Source organism: Eriocheir sinensis, chromosome 48 (genome assembly GCF_024679095.1).
Source record: "Eriocheir sinensis breed Jianghai 21 chromosome 48, ASM2467909v1, whole genome shotgun sequence".
Lineage (NCBI taxonomy): Eukaryota > Metazoa > Arthropoda > Malacostraca > Decapoda > Varunidae > Eriocheir > Eriocheir sinensis.
In genome coordinates, this window is record NC_066556.1 from 2968140 (window position 1) to 2973988 (window position 5849).

Here is a 5849-nt window from a genome sequence, read left to right on the forward strand (position 1 = left end):
TGATAAATATATTGTTAGTGAAGCTGCTGAACAGAAAATCGCGGTGATCAAAAGGGGTTAGTTTCGTTCGTTTAGCTTTATTATTTCCTCTCGTTGAATATAGTTTCTTTCCTCTTTTTTCTCTTATAAAATTATTTCTTGTCTTTTTTTCCTTTCCTTTCCTCCTTTCTTTGCCCTTCCTTTCCATCCCCGTTCCAGCGACGCCACCCCCCCCCCCAAAAAAAAAAAAAAAAAAAAACATGATCACAGTATGGAAACAGTTTCGTCGCATCGATCCTCCAGTCTGTGTTACGACACGTCCTCGTGATGTGTTTCCGTCACAGGTGATAAATAATGCAATCAAGCACTTTTTTTTCATCATCATGTAATTGATTGATGCTTGCCGGAAAAAAAAACTAACGCGTCGACATCCGAATCTGATCCTCTCTTTCGGCTACTCTCAGTGTCCTCTATTAGCAGAATCAACGCTTGCAGGCTTTCGTGTATATTGTATTTGGCCTAGAACTGCCTCCTTTACTTAAAAAAATACTGTAACGATAAACGGGTTAAAGGTAAAGGAACGAAAGTATTATAGAACGAACATTGCTTTAGTGAGAGACGCAGAAACGGACTACTGTGAAGCCGGTGGACAGATAACCCAGTTGGGAATAAATAATGGAGGACGCGTTGCCATAAACCATTCCGGTGGACAAGGGAAGGTGGTTAGTAAGACATGGGTACAGAGGAAAAGTAATGTTGTGACTTGAATATTGGTGGAGTGTAATCCGTGAAACTGGTGAAGAGAAGGAGAACAAGACTCGTGAATTGGAGGTGTGTCAGAAGGTACGGTTGGATGGCATGTTGGACCGGTGAATTGGGGGAAAGCGATAGGTGGGAATGGTAAAGAAAAAGGGGTAAGAAGCAGGAGTGGTGAACTGAGGAAGGATGATTGATGGTAATGAAGAGAAAGGGATAAGAAGTGAGGGACTGTGATAGATGGAAGTGTTGAAATGAAGAGTGATAAGAAGCAGGACTGGTGGATTGGAGCTGTGGAGAGGGTGGAACTGGATGATAAAGGGAGGGTGAGAGTCTGATGTACTGGTTGGAAAGGGAGTAATGAATGTGACTGGAGAAATGAATGATTGAAATTTGTTGAACAGGATGATGTGGAGATTAAGAGGTGTGAAAATGGTGAACTGGGAAATACTATTGGTGGAACTGGAGGATATTGGGATAATGAAATATAGGATTGGTGAACTGGGGAATATTATTGATGAAACTGATAAACAGAGTGAGTAAGAGGTGAAAATACTTGTCCCTAATAAACGAAAATGAGTTGAAAAATAATAAAGACACAGCGCGCAAGAATGTTCCAAAAGTGGGTCAAAACAGAAAAATGAGTAAAAAAAATAAACTTGCAATTATGACCGTAATGTTTTATTTGGGCGAATTAATTGTAAGTTATTAGTTATTATGAGTAAGCACGAGGCGATATATTTTCCGCTACATGAAGATAAATTTGCCATTGCATCATAATATTACTAGTTAATTTTATAGATGCTCGTTGGAACAAATAATGTGATCTCCTCTGTTCCCTTTTTCCTTCCTTCCTTCCTTCCTTCATTCATTTCTTTCTTATTTTCTTATTTTGTTCCATTTTCCAGCGATCTCATGTTCCTGTTTTTCTTCTTTCTCTTCTCTTCTCTTTCTTTTTCTACGTTTAACTTTTTTTTATCACTTCCTCTCATTCGATTTAGTTTATTTTCCCTTCTCTTCCTCACCTATATCTTTTTCTCTTTTCCTCTCCGTCCCTTTCCTCACCTTTACCCTTTCCATTATGGGGAGGCGGTGGCTGAACGGATAGCGAGACGGCCCCGTGTTCAGGAGGACGCGAGTTCAATCCCCGCCCGGTGCCACCAAGCTGGGATTTTTCAGCCGCCGCCGAGTGGCTTAAAACTACCCACATGCTGTCCAGAAGACCACCTATCAACCCGGACTCTAGATTCTAGGATTAAAGATGAGCTCCGGGAGGGCAGCATGAGCCAACGCAAAATGGCGCCACTATAAACACTCGCCTGCGCCAGAACGGGCTGGGCCGACCATCAGGCCCCACCGTGAAGAAGCCTTGGACCGACCATCAGGAATCCAGGATCCACCGGGAAGAAGCCTACCGGCGCAATAGGCCAAGACGTAAAAAAAAAAAAAAAAAAAAAAAAAAAAAAAAAAACCGCTGACTCTATTCTCGTCACTTTTCTTTTTATATCCTTTCCTTTCGTTCCGTTTCCTTTCCTTTATTTCCTCCGCACCTTCTTTAATTTCCGTTCCTTTACTTTTTACACCAGTTCCTTTCACCTCACTTCATTTCTTTATCTTTCCGCATTTCCCTCCTTTCCCTCCACGCACCTTCCCACTTAAGCAATGCATATCAACACTTAACATTCACACATACCTTAAGTTTCACGTAATAATTCATCCCTTACCAAAACAAAGCAAAGAAGAACGGCAAATAGTCAAGAGCTTCTCCGTAAGTCAGAAACGCCATCGAGAACTTCCCACACCCTGTAACGGGGGCGAAAGTTAGCTGGGCCTTGAGAACTCATGTGTTTACGGCGGGAATTCTGCAGGTAGAGCGTGAGGAAACATAGGAGAGCGAGATGTGTGTGTGTGTGTGTGTGTGTGTGTGTGTGTGTGGGTGAGTGGGTGTGAGTGAGTGGGTGTAGGAGGTGATGGTGCTCTCTCTCTCTCTCTCTCTCTCTCTCTCTCTCATATTCCTTTTCTCACTCTTAATTTGTTCCCGGCGTGTGCTAATGAACATTTCAGGGTTGAGGGTTTGTCCGGGCGGCGGCGGGGAACTTGTGATGGCCGTCTTCACAAGTGTTGAGGGGGAGTTACACGTGCTGGGGGAGGGGAGGAAGGGAAGGGATGGGTGGTGGTGGTGGTAGAGGTGGGGTAGCTGAGTGGTGGGGGAGGAAGCCTTAGGTGGTGTGGTGGTGAGGTGAGTGTGAGAAGAGACAGGTGGGGTGAAGAAGGTGGGGTATCTTTGTGGGTACAGGTGTAACGTGTGTGTGTGTGTGTGTGTGTGGTGTGTGTGTGTGTGTGTGTGTGTGTGTGTGTGTGTGTGTGTGTACAGAGGCACTATGAAAGGAGGAAAGGGGATGAATAGGAAGAGGAAGAAGGCGAGGAGGAGGAGGAGGAGGAAAAGGAGGAGGAAGAGGAGGAGGAGGAGGAGGTTGTGGTGGTGAGCCGAGGCACTGACAAGCATGATGGTGATGGCGCGGCTTTAAGAGACCTGGTGTGTGTGTGTGTGTGTGTGTGTGTGTGTGTGTGTGTGTGTGTGTGTGTGTGTGTGTGTGTGTGTGTGTGTGTTGCTAACCAAAGTAATTCAAATACTGCCTGAACGTGTTTCCATTAAGCTTGACAAAATCATTACGCAATTGTTTGATTTATTCCATTACATATATAGTGGGAGAGAGAGAGAGAGAGAGAGAGAGAGAGAGAGAGAGAGAGAGAGAGAGAGAGAGAGAGAGAGAGAGAGAGAGAGAGAGAGAGAGAGAGAGAGAGAGAGAGAGAGTAGTGATAAAGAGAGAGAAACAAACCGACAATACACTAATGCTTACAAGACTTTTTAGGCAGATGTGGAAACTGTCAACTCTTGTGATCAGTGATATTTTAAAGTTAGGCGCCGTATGTTCATTATGCAAATGTATCCCTGGACGGCTTAATAGATTGCGGATGTGAAGGATAATGTGCCAAATCCTATTCTCTTTCCGGGCGATTGGAGAGTCGACTGGAAGGATTCATACACGGATTCATATGCATGGAAAAATAAGGACGGGTTTTTCGGAATTGCATCGGTTATATTTTCCTTTTTATACCGTATGGTGTTGAAAATACTGAAGGGAAAATCTTCTCTCATGGATACTTTATTTCATATTGAATAACTCGTTAAAAACAATGTGATTTCTTTCTACCGATCACGTGACTTTTAACTCAAACTGTGCACATGACGTGGTGTTTTTAACTATGCAGAGAGAGAGAGAGAGAGAGAGAGAGAGAGAGAGAGAGAGAGAGAGAGAGAGAGAGAGAGAGAGAGAGAGAGAGAGAGAGAGAGAGAGAGAGAGAGAGAGAGAGAGAGAGAGAGAGAGAGAGAGAGAGAGAGAGAGAGAGAGAGAGAGAGAGAGAGAGAGAGAGAATTAGGTGACTCGCTCAGGTGAATAAGACTTGGGAGAAAATGGAACGAGGGAAAGATGGCGAGGACGAAGACGAAAACGATAAAGAGAATATGAAAAGGAAAAAACCAAGAGAGAGAGAGAGAGAGAGAGAGAGAGAGAGAGAGAGAGAGAGAGAGAGAGAGAGAGAGAGAGAGAGAGAGAGTTGGAACAATGGGCAGAGTTGCGTGTATTCCAGAGTATGAATGGAACGGACTGGAACCAACACGTGTTATTCAGGCAGGCAACGTTACACCACCCGATTCTTGCAGTGAGGACACATGTATCCACCAGAAACTTCATCTAGGGCCAGCGTGGTGCTACATGGGTACGAGGATGGCGAGGGGGCGAAGATGGTGGCGATAAGGGCGTAACAGTAGCGAGTATGGGCGATAAAACAAGGGAAGAAAGGAAATTAAGAAAGGCGAATGGGGTATGAAAGGGGAGGAGGACGTATAAGATCATGAAAAATAAAAAAATAAAAAAACAGCGGATGGAGGATAGGGAAAACGAAATTGGGTGAGACATGAGAAGAGGAGGTGAAGGAGAGAGGCAAGGGAACAAGGGAGATAAGACATGACAAGGACGCCGCGGAAGGGAGGCTGCTGATATGACGGGATGATAGCAGCGAAGGAAGATGGGATGGGGTTAAGAAGAGAGAGAGAGAGAGAGAGAGAGAGAGAGAGAGAGAGAGAGAGAGAGAGAGAGAGAGAGAGAGAGAGAGAGAGAGAGAGAGAGAGAGAGAGAGAGAGAGAGAGAGAGAGAGAGAGAGAGAGAGAGAGAGAGAGAGAGAGAGAGAGAGTAAGCGAGGGATACGAGCAGATAGAAAGGATGCAATATGGGATTTAAAGAGAAAGAGGTATTGAGGGAGGAAGAGGAATATGACGAAAACCCAGAAACGAAGATAGAGATAGGAAGAGAAAGCTGAGAAGAAGGAAATATAGGAAGAATGGAATATGAAAAGAAGAGAAAGAATAGGATGGAGAAAAAGGAAAGGTGATATGACGAAAATCCAGTAATGAAGGAAGAGGGGAATGAGGAGAAAGAAATAGGAGAAAGATGATAAGAGAGAAATATAGGAAGACTGGAATATGAAAAGGAGATACAGAAAGAATGGAAGAATAAGAAGATATGAGAGAGTTGAAGAGGCGAGAACGGTGACATATAAAAATGTAAAGAGGAAAAAGAAGAAAAAAAACGAGAGAAGAAAATAATTAAACAAGAGAGAATGAACATGAGAAACAGGCGAAATAACAGACATGACAAGAAAGACGGAAACACGAACGGGGGGAAACATGGCGTAAAAGAAAGAGAACACAAAGGTTAGGCGACAAGAAATGAAGACGGGAAAAAGAGGAGGAAACTTTCGAGGAGAAAATGGAACGAGAGAAAGAAGAGGCGAAGACGAAGACGAAAACGATAAGGAGAATATGAAAGGAGAGAGAGAGAGAGAGAGAGAGAGAGAGAGAGAGAGAGAGAGAGAGAGAGAGAGAGAGAGAGAGAGAGAGAGAGAGAGAGAGAGAGAGAGAGAGAGAGAGAGAGAGAGAGAGAGAGAGAGAGAGAGAGAGAGAGGAGTAGCTGGCTGTCTATAGTGGAGTACTTGTCCCTCTGGCTGTACCCCTCCTCCTCCTCCTTCCTTACTCTCCCCTCTCTTCCTCCCTC